A 13,599-nucleotide genomic window follows, 5' to 3' on the forward strand; every position below is an offset into this window, starting at 1 on the left:
CACTTTTTGAAAGTTTTGAGAACTAGAGCTCAGTTGTTTGGCAGACCACCACTGTCCATCCAGCACTATGGACGGCACTGCCTATATCTGGCTCTAATGAGTCCACGGTTGTGTTCAGCCGAATGACCTCTGCCAGGAACACTCAGAATGAGGTTCTGAGTTACTGCAACATAGGAGCGTTACAGTACTTTCACGGCTTTTAGGAAGATTTCCGGAATATTACTGATGACAGGCCTCTGGCTGTTCCTGGTGGACATCTCCTTTTAAATCAACTGTGGATTCTTGTACACCCGTGAAATTTGGCCAGGTTATGCAGCTTGCATTGCTGCACAATTGCGCCTGCCTAGCTTTGCCGTGGTTGCAAACATTCCGGCGTGGCAGCCAGATAGGCTGATCCCCGTAGGGCACTGCCAGCGGACTGGTTATATCTGCTTCCCGTTCTTCTCACCTGAGTGCTACTGATTCCAGCTTTGATGTCTACACTCTACTCAACTGGAGCAGTAAGTTCAACCTTAACTTGTGACACTTTGTGAAAGTGTTGAGAACTAGAGCTCAGTTGTTTGGCACGCCACCACTGTCCATCCAGCACTATGACCGTCTCTGCCTTCATCTGGCTCTAAATAGTCAAAGGTTGTGTTCAGCCGAATGACATCTGACGGGAACCCCCAGAATGATGTTCTGAGTTATTGCAACATAGGAGTTTTTCACTGCTTTCTGGAAGGATTCCAGAATCTTGCTGTGGGCAGGCTTCCGGCTTTTCCGGGTGAACATCTCCTTGTAAATCCCCCGTGGTTTCTCGTACACCCGTGAAATTTGGCCAGGTGATGCAGTTTGCATTGCTGCACGATTGCGCCTGCCTAGATCTGCCGCGATTTCAAACATTCAGGAGTCGCAGCCAGATAGGCTGGTCCCCGTAGGACACTGCCAGCGGACTGGGTATATCTGGGACCCGTTCTTCTCACCTGAGTGCTTCTGATTTGAGCTTTGACCGCTACACTCTACTCACCCGGAGCAGTAAGTTGACCCTCAACTTATGGCACTTTGTGAAAGTGTTGATAACTAGAGCCCAGTTGTTTGGCACGCCACCAATGTCCATCCAGCACTATGGACGGCACTGCCTACATCTGGCTCTAATTAGTCCAGGGTTGTGTTCAGCCGAATTACCTCTGCCGAGACACTCAGAATGAGGTTCGGAGTTATTGCAACATAGGAGCGTTTCACTCCTTTCAAGGCTTCACAGGAAGAATTGCGGAAGGTTCCTGTGGGCAGGCCTCCTGCTGTTCCGGGTGAACTTCTCCTTGTAAATCCCCCATGGTTTCTTGTACACCCGTTAAATTTGGCCAGGTTATGCAGTTTGCATTGCTGCAAAATTGCGCAGGCCTAGCTCTGCCGCATTTGCAAACATTCAGGCGTGGCAGGCAGATAGGCTGGTCCGTGTAGGACACTGCCAGCAGACTGGGTATATCTGCTTCCCGTTCTTCTCACTTGAGTGCTACTGATTGCAGTTTTGAGGGCTACACTATACTCAACCGGAGCAGTAAGTTCAACCTCAACTTATGGCACTTTGTGAAAGTGTTGAGAACTAGAGCTCAGTTGTTTGGCATGCCACCACTGTCCATCCAGCACTATAGACGGCACTGCCTCCATCTGGCTCTAATTAGTTCACGGTTCTGTTCAGCCGAAAGACCTCTGTCGGGAACACTCAGAATGATGTTCAGATTTACTGCAACATAGGAGCGTTTGACTGCATTCAAGGCTTCTTAGGTAGAATTCCGGAATCTTGCTGCCGGCAGGCCTCCGGCTGTTCCGCATGAACATTTCCTTGTAAATCCCACATGTTTTCTTGTACATCGGTGCAATTTGGCCAGGTTATGCAGTGTGCATTGCTGCACAATTGCGCCTGCGTAGCTCTGCCACGGTTGAAACATTCAGGCGTGGCGGCCAGATAGGCTGGTCCCCGTAGGACACTCCCAGCAGATTGGGTATATCTGCTTACCGTTCTTCTCACCTGAGTGCTACTGATTCCAGCTTTGACAGCTACACTCTACTCAACCGGAGCAGTAAGTTGAACCACAACTTATGGCCCTTTGTGAAAGTATTGAGAACTAGAGCTCAGTTGTTTGGCACTCCACCCCTGTCCATTCAGCACTATGGACGGCACTGCCTACATCTGGCTCTAATTAGATCATGGTTGTGTTCAGCCGAATGACCTCTGCCGGGATCACTCAGAATGAGGTTCTGAGTTACTGTACCATAGGAGCGTTTCACTGCTTTCAAGGCTTCTTAGGAAGGATTCCGGAATCTTGCTGCCTGTAGGCCTCTGACTGTTCGGGGTGAACATCTCCTAGTAAATCCCTCATGGTTTCTTGTACACCCGTGAAATTTGGCCAGGTTATGCAGTTTGCATTTCTGCACAATTGCGCCTGCCTAGCTCTGCCGCGGTTGCAAACATTCAGGCGTGGCAGCCAGATAGGCTGGTCCCCGTTGGACACTGCCAGGGGACTGGGTATATCTGCTTCCCTTTCTTCTCTCCTGATTGCTACTGATTCCAGCTTTGACGGTTACACTCTACTCAAAGGGAGCAGTAAGTTGAACCTCAACTTATGGCACTTTGTGAAAGTGTTGAGACCTAGAGCTCAGTTGTTTGGCACCCCACCACGGTCCAAACAGCACTATGGACGGCACTGCCTACATCTGGCTCTAATTAGTCCACGGTTGTGTTCAGTCGAATGACCTCTGCCGGGAAGAATCAGAATGACGTTCTGAGTTATAGCAACATTGGAGCTTTTCACTGCTTTCAAGGCTTCATAGTTAGAATTCCGGAATGTTGCTGCTGGCAGGCCTCCGGCTGTTCCGGGTGAACATCTCCTTGTAAATCCCCCGTGGTTTCTTGTACACCGGTGAAATTTGGCCAGGTTATGCAGCTTGCATGGCTGCACAATTGTGCCTGCCTAGCTCTGCCGCGGTTGTAAACATTCAGGCGTGTCAGCCAGATAGGCTGGTCCCCGTAGGACGCTGCCAGCGGACTGGGTATATCTGCTTCCCGTTCTTCTCACATGAGTGCTACTGATTCCAGCTTTGACTGTTACACTCCACTCAACCGGAGAAATAAGTTGAACCTCAACTGATCGCACTTTGTGAAAGTGTTGAGAACTAGAGCTCAGTTTTTTGGCACGCCACCACTGTCCATCCAGCACTCTGGACGGCACTGCCTACATCTGGCCCTAATTAGTCCACCGTTGTGTTCACCCGAATGACCTCTGCCGGGAAGACTCAGAATGAGTTTCGGAGTTATTGCAACATAGGAGCGTTTCACTGGTTTCAAGGTTTCTTAGGAAGGATTCCAGAATCTTGCTGCTGGCAGTCCTCCGGCTTTTCCGGGTGAACATCTCCTTGTAAATCCCCCGTGGTTTCTTGTACACCCGTGATATTTGGCCAGGTTATGCAGTTTGCATTGCTGCACAATTGCGCCTGCTTATCTCTGCCTAGGTTCTATACATTCAGGCGTGGCAGCCAGATAGACTGGTCCCCGTTGGACACTGCCAGCGGACTGGGTATATCTGCTTCCTGTTCTTCTCACTTGAGTGCTACTGATTCCAGCTTTGCCGGATACACTCTACTCAACCGGAGCAGTAAGATGAACCTCAACTTATGGCATTTTGTGAAAGTGTTGAGAACTAGAGCTCAGTTGTTTGGCACGCCACCACTGTCCATCCAGCACTCTGGACAGCACTGCCTACATCTGTCTCTAATTAGTCCACGGTTGTGTTCAGCCGAATGACCTCTGCCGGGAAGAATCAGAATGAGGTTCTGACTTATTGAAACATAGGAGCGTTTCACTGCTTTCAAGGCTTCTTAGGAAGGATTCCGGAAACTTGTTGCCGGCAGGCCTCCCGCGGTTCTGGGTGACATCTCCTTGTAAATCACGCGTGGTTTCTTGTACACCCGTGAAATTTGGCCAGGTTATGCATTTTGCATTGCTGCACAATTTCGCCTGCCTAGCTCTGCTGCGGTTGCAAACATTCAGGCGTGGTAGCTAGATAGACTGGTCCCCCTTGGACACTGCCGGTGGACTGGGTATATCTGCTTCCCGTTCTTCTCACATGAGTGCTACTGATTCCAGCTTTGACGGTTACACTCTACTCAACCGGAGCAGTAAGTTGAACCTCAACTTATGGCCCTTTGTGAAAGTGTTGAGAACTAGAGCTCAGTTGTTTGGCACGCCACCATGGTCCAAACACCACTATGGACGGCACTGCCTACATCTGGCTCTAATTAGTCCACGGTTGTGTTCACCCGAATGACCTCTGCCGGGAACACTCAGAATGAGGTTCTGAGTTGTTGCAACATTGGAGCGTTTCACTGCTTTCAAGGCTTCACTGGAAAAATTCCAGAATGTTGCTACCGGCAGGCCTCCGACTCTTCCGGATGAACATTTCCTTGTAAATCCCCCTTGGTTTCTTGTACACCCGTGTAATTTGGCCAACTTATGCAGCTCTCATTGCTGCACAATTGCGCCTGCCTAGCTCTGCCGCGCTTGCAAACATTCAGGCGTGGCACCCAGATAGGCTGGTCCCCGTAGGACACTGCCAGCAGACTGGGTATATCTGTTTCCGGTTCTTCTCACCTGAGTGCTACTGATTCCAGCTTTGACGGCTATACTCTACTCAACCGGAGCAGTAAGTTGAACCTCAACTTTTGCCAATTTGTGAAAGTGTTGAGAACTAGAGCTCAGTTGTTTGGCACGCCACCACTGTCCATCCAGCACTGTGGAAGGCACTGCCTACATCTGGCTCTAATTAGTCCACGGTTGTGTTCAGCTGAATGACCTCTGTCGGGAACACTCAGAATGACTTTCTGAGTTACTGCAACATAGGAGCCTTTCACTGCTTTGAAGGCTTCTTAGGAAGAATTCCGGAACCTTGCTGCTGGCAGGCCTCCGGCTGTTACCGGTGAACATCTCTTTGTGAATCCCCCGTGGTTTCTTGTACACCTGTGAAATTTGGCCAGATTTTGCAGCTTGCATTGCTGAACAATTGCGCCTGCCTAGCTCTGCCGCGGTTTCAAACATTCAGGCGTGCCTGCCAGATAGGCTGGTCCTTGTTGGATACTGCAGGCATACTGGGTATATCTGCATACCGTTCTTCTCACCTGAGTGCTACTGATTCCAGCTTTGAAAGCTACACTCTACTCAACCGGTGCAGTAAGTTGAACCACAACTATGGCCTTTTGTGAAAGTATTGAGAACTAGAGCTCAGTTGTTTGGCACTCCACTCCTGTCCATCCAGCACTATGGACGGCACTGCCTACATCTGGCTCTAATTAGTCCATGGTTGTGTTCAGCCGAATGACCTCTGCCGGGATCACTCAGAATGAGGTTCTGAATTATTGCAACACAGGAGTGTTTCACTGCTTTCAAGGCTTCTTAGGAAGGATTCCGGAATCTTGCTGCCTGTAGGCCTCCGACTTTTCCGGGTGAACATCTCCTAGTAAATCCCTCATTGTTTCTTGTACACCCGTGAAATTTGGCCAGGTTATGCAGTTTGCATTGCTGCACAATTGAGCCTGCCTAGCTCTGCCGCGGTTGCAAAGATTCAGGCGTGGCAGCCAGATAAGCTGGTCCCCGTTGGACACTGCCAGTGGACTGGGTATATCTGCTTCCCGTTCTTCTCTCCTGATTGCTACTGATTCCAGCTTTGACGGTTACACTCTACTCAACCGGAGCAGTAAGTTGAACCTCAACTTATGGTATTTTGTGAAAGTGTTGAGAACTAGAGCTCAGTTGTTTGGCACGCCACCACGGTCCAAACAGCACTATGGACGGCACTGCCTACATCTGGCTCTAATTAGTCCACAGTTGTGTTCAGTCGAATGACCTCTGCCGGGAAGAATCAGAATGACATTCTGAGTTATTGCAACATTGGAGCATTTCACTGCTTTCAAGGCTTCATAGTTAGAATTCCAGAATGTTGCTGCTGGCAGGCCTCCGTCTGTTCCGGGTGAACATCTCCTTGTAAATCCCCCGTGGTTTCTTGTACACCCGTGAAATTTGGCCAGGTTATGCAGTTTGCATTTCTGCACAATTTCGCCTGCATAACTCTGCCGCGGTTCCAAACATTCAGGCTTGTCAGCCAGATAGACTGGTCCCCGTTGTACACTGCCAGCGGACTGGGTATATCTGCTTCCCGTTCTTCTCAATTGAGTGCTACTGATTCCAGCTTTGACTGTTACACTCCACTCAACCGGAGAAATAAGTTGAACCTCAACTGATCACACTTTGTGAAAGTGTTGAGAACTAGAGCTCAGTTGTTTGGCACGCCACCACTGTCCATCCAGCACTATGGCCGGCCCAGCCTACATCTGGCTCTAATTAGTCCATGGTTGTGTTCAGCCGAATGACCTCTGCCGGGATCACTCTGAATGAGTTTCGGGGTTATTGCAACATTGGAGCTTTTCACTGCTTTCAAGGCTTCACAGGAAGAATTCCGGAATGTTGCTGCTGGCAGGCCTCCGGCTGTTCCGGGTGAACATCTCCTTGTAAATACCCCGTGGTTTCTTGTACACCCGTGAAATTTGGCCAGGTTATGCAGCTTGCATTGCTGCACAATTGCGCCTGCCTATCTATGCAGCGGTTGTAATCATTCAGGCGTGGCAGCCAGATAGGCTGGTCCACGTTGGACACTGCAAGCCGACTAGGTATATCTGGTTCCCGTTCTTCTCACCTGAGTGCTACTGATTCCAGCTTTGACAGCTACACTCTACTCAACCGGAGCAGTACGTATAACCTCAACTTATGGCACTTTGTGAAAGTGTTGGGAACTAGAGCTCAGTTATTTGGCACACCACCACTGTCCATCCAGCACTATGGACAGCACTGCCTATATCTGGCTCAAATTAGTCCACGGTTGTGTTCAGCCGAATGACCTCTGCCGGGAACACTCAGAATGAGGTTCTGAGTTACTGCAACATAGGAGTGTTTCACTGCTTTCAAGGCTTCTTAGGAAGAATTCCAGAAACTTGCTGCCGGAAGGCCTCCGGCTGTTCCGGGTGAACATCTCCTTGTAAATCCCCCGTGTTTTCTTCTACACCCGTGAAATTTGGCCAGGTTATGCAGTTTGCATTGCTGCACAATTGCGCCTGCCTAGCTCTGCCCCATTTGCAAACATTCAGGCGTGGCAGCCAGATAGGCTGGTCCCCGTTGGACAATGCCAGCCGACTGGGTATATCTGCTTCCCGTTCTTCTCACCTGATTGCTACTGATTCCAGCTTTGACGGTTACACTCTACTCAACCGGACCAGTAAGTTGAACCTCAACTTATGGCACTTTGTGAAAGTGTTGAGAACTAGAGCTCAGTTGTTTGTCACGCCACCACGGTCCAAACAGGACTACGGATGGAACTGCCTACATCTGGCTCTAATTAGTCCACGGTTGTGTTCCGTCGAATGACCTCTGCCGGGAAGAATCAGAATGAGGTTCTTAGATATTGCAACATTGGAGCTTTTCACTGCTTTCAAGAATTCACAGGAAGAATTCCGGAATGTAGCTGCTGGCAGGCCTCCGGCTGTTCCGGGTGAACATCTCCTTGTAAATCCCCCTTGGTTTCTTGTACACCCGTGAAATTTGGCCAGGTTTTGCAGCTTGCATTGCTGCACAATTGTGCCTGCCTAGCTCTGCTGCGGTTGTAAACATTCAGGCGTGTCAGCCAGATAGTCTGGTCCCCTTAGGAGACTGCCAGCGGACAGGGTATATCTGCTTCCTGTTCTTCTCACCTGAGTGTTACTGATTCCAGCTTTGACGGATACACTGTATTCACCCGGAGCTGTAAGAAGAACCTCAACTTATGACACTTTGTGAAAGTGTTGAGAACAAGAGCTCAATTATTTGTCACTCCACAACTGTCCATCCAACACTCTGCACGGCACTGCCTACATCTGGCTCTAATTATTCCAAGGTTGTGTTCAGCCGAATGACCTCTGCCGGGAACACTCAGAATGAGGTTCTGAGTTACTGTAACATAAGAGCGTTTCACTGCTTTCAAGGCTTCTTAGGAAGGATTTCGGAAACGTGCTGCCGGCAGGCCTCCGGCTGTTCCCTGTGACATCTCCTTGTAAATCCCGTGTGGTTTCTTGTACACCCGTGAAATTTGGCCAGGTTATGCAGTTTGCATTTCTGCACAATTTCGCCTGCTTAGCTCTGCCACGGTTCGAAACATTCAGGCGTGTCAGCCAGATAGTCTGGTCCCCGTTGTACAATGCCAGCGGACTGGGTATATCTGCTTCCCGTTCTTCTCACATGAGTGCTACTGATTCCAGCATTGACGGTTACACTCCACTCAACCGGAGAAGTAAGTTGAACCTCAACTGATCGCACTTTGTGAAAGTGTTGAGAACTAGAGCTCAGTTGTTTGGCATTCCAAAACTGTCCATCCAGCACTCTGGACGGCACTGCCTACATCTGGCTCTAATTAGTGCACGGTTGTGTTCAGCCGATTGACCTCTGCCGGGAACACTCAGAATGAGGTTCTGAGTTACTGTAACATAGGAGCATTTCACTGGTTTCAAGGTTTCTTGGGACGAATTTCGGAATCTTGCTGCCGGCAGGCCTCCAGCAGTTCCGGGAGAACATCTCCTTGTAAATCCCCCGTGGTTTCTTGTATACCGGTGATATTTGGCCAGGTTATGCAGTTTGCATTGCTGCACAATTGCACCTGCCTAGATCTGCCCCGGTTGCAAATAATCAGGCGTGGCAGGAGAAAGGCTGGTCCACGTTGGACACTGCCAGTGGACTAGGTATATCTGCTTCCCGTTCTTCTCAATTGAGTGCTACTGATTCCAGCTTTGACAGCTACACTCTACTCAACCGGAGCAGTACGTATAACCTCAACTTATAGCACTTTGTAAAAGTGTTGGGAACTAGAGCTCAGTTATTTGGCACACCACCACTGTCCTTCCAGCACTATGGACAGCACTGCCTATATCTGGCTCTAATTAGTCCACGGTTGTGTTCAGCTGAATGACCTCTGCCGGGAACACTCAGAATGAGGTTCTGAGTTACTGCAACATAGGAGTGTTTCACTGCTTTCAAGGCTTCTTAGGAAGAATTCCAGAATCTTGCTGCCGGAAGGCCTCCGGCTGTTCCGGGTGAACATCTCCTTGTAAATCGCCCGTGGTTTCTTCTACACCCATGAAATTTGGCCAGGTTATACAGTTTGCATTGCTGCACAATTGCGCCTGCCTAGCTCTGCCCCGTTTGCAAACATTCAGGCGTGGCAGCCAGATAGGCTGGTCCCCGTTGGACACTGCCAGCGGACTGGGTATATCTGATTCCCGTTCTTCTCACCTGATTGCTACTGATTCCAGCTTTGACGGTTACACTCTACTCAACCGGAGCAGTAAGTTGAATCTCAACTTATGGCACTTTGTGAAAGTGTTGAGAACTAGAGCTCAGTTGTTTGTCACGCCACCACGGTCCAAACAGCAATATGGACGGAACTGCCTACATCTGGCTCTAATTAGTCCACGGTTGTGTTCTGTCGAATGACCTGTGCCGGGAAGAATCAGAATGAGGTTCTGAGATATTGCAACATTGGAGCTTTTCACTGCTTTCAAGGCTTCACAGGAAGAATTCCGGAATGTTGCTGCTGGCAGGCCTCCGGCTGTTCCCGGTGAACATCTCCTTGTAAATCCCCCGTGGTTTCTTGTCCACACGTGAAATTTGGCCTGGTTATGCAGTTTGCATTGCTGCACAATTTCGCCTGCCTACCTCTGCCGCGTTTGGAAACATTCAGGCATGGCAGCCCGATAGGCTGGTCCCCGTAGGACACTGCCAGCGGACTGGGTATATGTGCTTCCCCTTCTAATCACCTGAGGGCTACTGATTCCAGCTTTCCCGGCTACACTATATTCAACCGGAGCAGTAAGTTGAACCTCAACTCATGACACTTTGTGAAAGTGCTGAGAACTAGAGCTCAGTTGTTTGGCACGCCACCACTGTCCATCCAGGACTATGGACGGCACTGCCTACATCTGCCTCTAATTAGTCCACGGTTGTATTCAGCCGAATGACCTCTGCCGGGAACAATCCGAATGAGGGTCTGAGTTACTAAAACATAGGAATGGTTCACTGCTTTCAAGGCTTCTTAGGAAGAATTCCGGAATCTTGCTGACAGCAGGCCTCTGGCTGTTCCGGGTTTACATCCACTTGTAAATCCCACGTGGTTTCTTGTACACCAGAGAAATTTGGCCAGGTTTTGCAGTTTGCATTGCTGCACAATTGCGCCTTCTTAGTTCTGCCGCAGTTGCAAACATTCAGGCGTCGCAGCCACATAGGCTGGTCCCCGTAGGACACTGCCAGCGGACTAGGTATATATGCTTCCCGTTCTGCTCATCTGAGTGCTACTGATTCCAGCTTTGACGTCTACACTCTACTCAACCGGAGCAGTAAGTTGAACCTGAAATTATGGCACTGTGTGAAATGTTGAGAACTAGAGCTCAGTTGTTTGGCACGCCACTACTGTCCATCCAGCACTATGGACTGCACTGCCTACATCTGGCTATAATTAGTCCACGGTTGTGTTAAGCCGAATGACCTCTGCCGGGAACAATCAGAATGAGGTTCTGAGTTATTGCAACATAGGAGCGTTTCAATGCTTTGAATATTTCTCAGGAAGAATTCCGGAATCTTGCTGCCGGCACGCGTTCGGCTGTTCCGGGTGAACATCTCCTTGTAAATCCCCCGTGGTTTCTTGTACACCCGTGAAATAGGCCAGTTTATGCAGTTTGCATTGCTGCACAATTGCGCCTGCCTAACTCTGCCGCGGTTCCAAATATTCAGGCATGGCACCCAGATAGGTTGGTCCCCGTAGGACACTGCCAGCGGACTGGGTATATCTGCTTCCCGTTCTTGTCACCTGAGTGCTACTGATTCCAGCTTTGACGGTTACAATATACTCAACCAGAGCAGTAAGTTGAACCTCAACTTATGGCACTTTGTGAAATGTTGAGAACTATAGCTCAGTTGTTTGGCACGCCACTACTGTCCATCCAGCACTGTGGACGGCACTGCCTACATCTGGCTCTAATTAGTCCACGTTTGTGTTCAGCCGAATGACCTCTGCCGGGAGCACTCAGAATGAGGTTCTGAGTTATTGCAACATTGGAGCGTTTCACTGCTTTCAAGGCTTCACAGGAAGAATTCCGCAATCTTGCTGCCGGCAGGCCTCCGGCTGTTCTGGCTGAACGTCTCCTTGTAAATCCCACGTGGTTTCTTGTACACCCGTGAAATTTGGCCAGGTTATGCAGTTTGCATTGTTGCAAAATTGCTCCTACCTAGCTCTGCCGCGGTTGTAAATATTCAGGCGTGGCAGCCAGATAGGCTGGTCCACGTAGGACACTGCCAGCGGACTATGTATATCTCATTCCCGTTCTTTTCACCTGAGTGCTACTGATTCCAGCTTTGACGGCTACACTCTACTTAACCGGAGCAGTAAGTAGAACCACAACTTATGGCACTTTGTGAAAGTGTTGGGAACTAGAGCTTAGTTATTTGGCACGCCACCACTGTCCATCCAGCACTATAGACGGCACTGCCTCTATCTGGCTCTAATTAGTCCACGGTTGTGTTCAGCCGAATGACTTCTGCCGGGAACACTCAGAATGAGGTTCTGAGTTATTGCAACATAGGAGCGTTTCACTGCTTTCAAGGCTTCTCAGGAAGGATTCCGGAATCTTGCTGCCGGCAGGCCTCTGGCTCTTCAGGGTGAACATCTCCTTGTTAATCCCCCGTTGTTTCTTGTACACCCGTGATATTTGGCCAGGTTATGCAGTTTGCATTGCTGCACAATTGTGCCTGCCTAGCTCTGCCGCGGTTGCAAACATTCAGGCGTGGCAGCCAGGTAGGCTGGTCCCCTTAGGACACAGCCAGCCGACTGAGTATATCTGCTTCCCGTTCTTCTCACCTGAGTGCTACTGTTTCCAGCTTTGATGGCTACACTCTACTGAACCAGAGCAGTAAGTAGAACCTCAACTTATGGCACTTTGTGAAAGTGTTGGGAACTAGAGCTCAGTTATTTGGCACGCCACCACGGTCCATCCAGCACTATGGACGGCACTGCCTATATGTGGCTGTAATTAGTCCACGGTTGTGTTCAGCCGAATGACCTCTGCCGGGAACACTCAGAATGAGGTTCGGAGTTACTGCAACATAGGAGCGTTTCACTGGTTTCAAGGCTTCTTAGGAAGGATTCCCGAATCTTGCTGCCGGCAGGCCTCCGGCTTTTCCGGGTGAACATCTCCTTGTAAATCCCCCGTGGTTTTTTGTACAATCGTGATATTTGGCCAGGTTATGCAGTTTGCATTGCTGCACAATTGCGCCTGCCTAACTCTGCCTCGGTTCTAAACATTCAGGCGTGGCAGCCAGATAGACTGGTCCCCGTTGGACACTGCCAGCGGACTGGGTATATCTGCTTCCTGTTCTTCTCAGTTGAGTGCAACTGATTCCAGCTTTGACGGTTACACTCTTCTCAACCGGAGCAGTAAGATGAACCTCAACTTATGGCACTTTGTGAAAGTGTTGAGAACTAGAGCTCAATTGTTTGGCACGCCACCATGGTCCAAACAGCACTATGGACGGTACTGCCTACATCTGGCTCTAATTAGTCCAGGGTTGTGTTCAGTCGAATGACCTCTGCCGGGAAGAATCAGAATGAGGTTCTGAGTTATTGCAACATTGGAGCTTTTCACGGCTTTCAAGGCTTCACAGGAAGAATTCCGGAACGTTGATGCTGGCAGGCCTCCGGCTGTTCCGGGTGAACATCTCCTTGTAAATCCCCCGTGGTTGCTTGTACACCCGTGAAATTTGGCCAGGTTTTGCAGCTTGCATTGCTGCACAATTGTGCCTGCCTAGCTCTGCCGCGGTTGTAAACATTCAGGCGTGTCAGCCAGATAGGCTGGTCCCCGTAGGACACTGCCAGCGGACTGGGTATATCTGCTTTCCGTTCTTCTCACCTGAGTGCTACTGAGTCCAGCTTTGACGGATACACTCTACTCACCCGGAGCTGTCAGAAGAACCTCAATGTATGGCACTTTGTGAAAGTGTTGAGAACTAGAGCTCAGTTTTTTGGCACGCCACCACTGTCCATCCAGCACTATGGACGGCACTGCCTACATCTGGCTCTAATTAGTCCACGGTTGTGTTTAGCCGAATGACCTCTGCCGGGAACACTCAGAATGAGGTTCTGACTTACTGTAACATAGGAGCGTTTCACTGCTTTCAAGGCTTCTTAGGAAGCATTCCGGAATCTTGCTGCCGGCATGCCTCCTGCTGTTCTGGTTGAACATCTCCTTGTAAATCCCCCGTGGTTTCTTGTACACCCGTGATATTTGGCCAGGTTATGCAGTTTGCATTGCTGCACAATTGCGCCTGCCTAGATTTGCCGCGGTTGCAAACATTCAGACATGGCCGCCAGATAGGCTTGTCCCCGTTGGACACTGCCAGCGGACTGGGTATATCTGCTTCCACTACTTCTCACCTGAGTGCTAGTGATTCCAGCTTTGACGGCTACACTCTACTCAAACGGAGCAGAAATTAGAACTTCAACT

The sequence above is a fragment of the Dipodomys merriami genome, unplaced genomic scaffold, assembly GCF_024711535.1.
Source record: "Dipodomys merriami isolate MVZ:Mamm:240054 unplaced genomic scaffold, mDipMer1.0.p SCAF_236, whole genome shotgun sequence".
NCBI lineage: Eukaryota > Metazoa > Chordata > Mammalia > Rodentia > Heteromyidae > Dipodomys > Dipodomys merriami.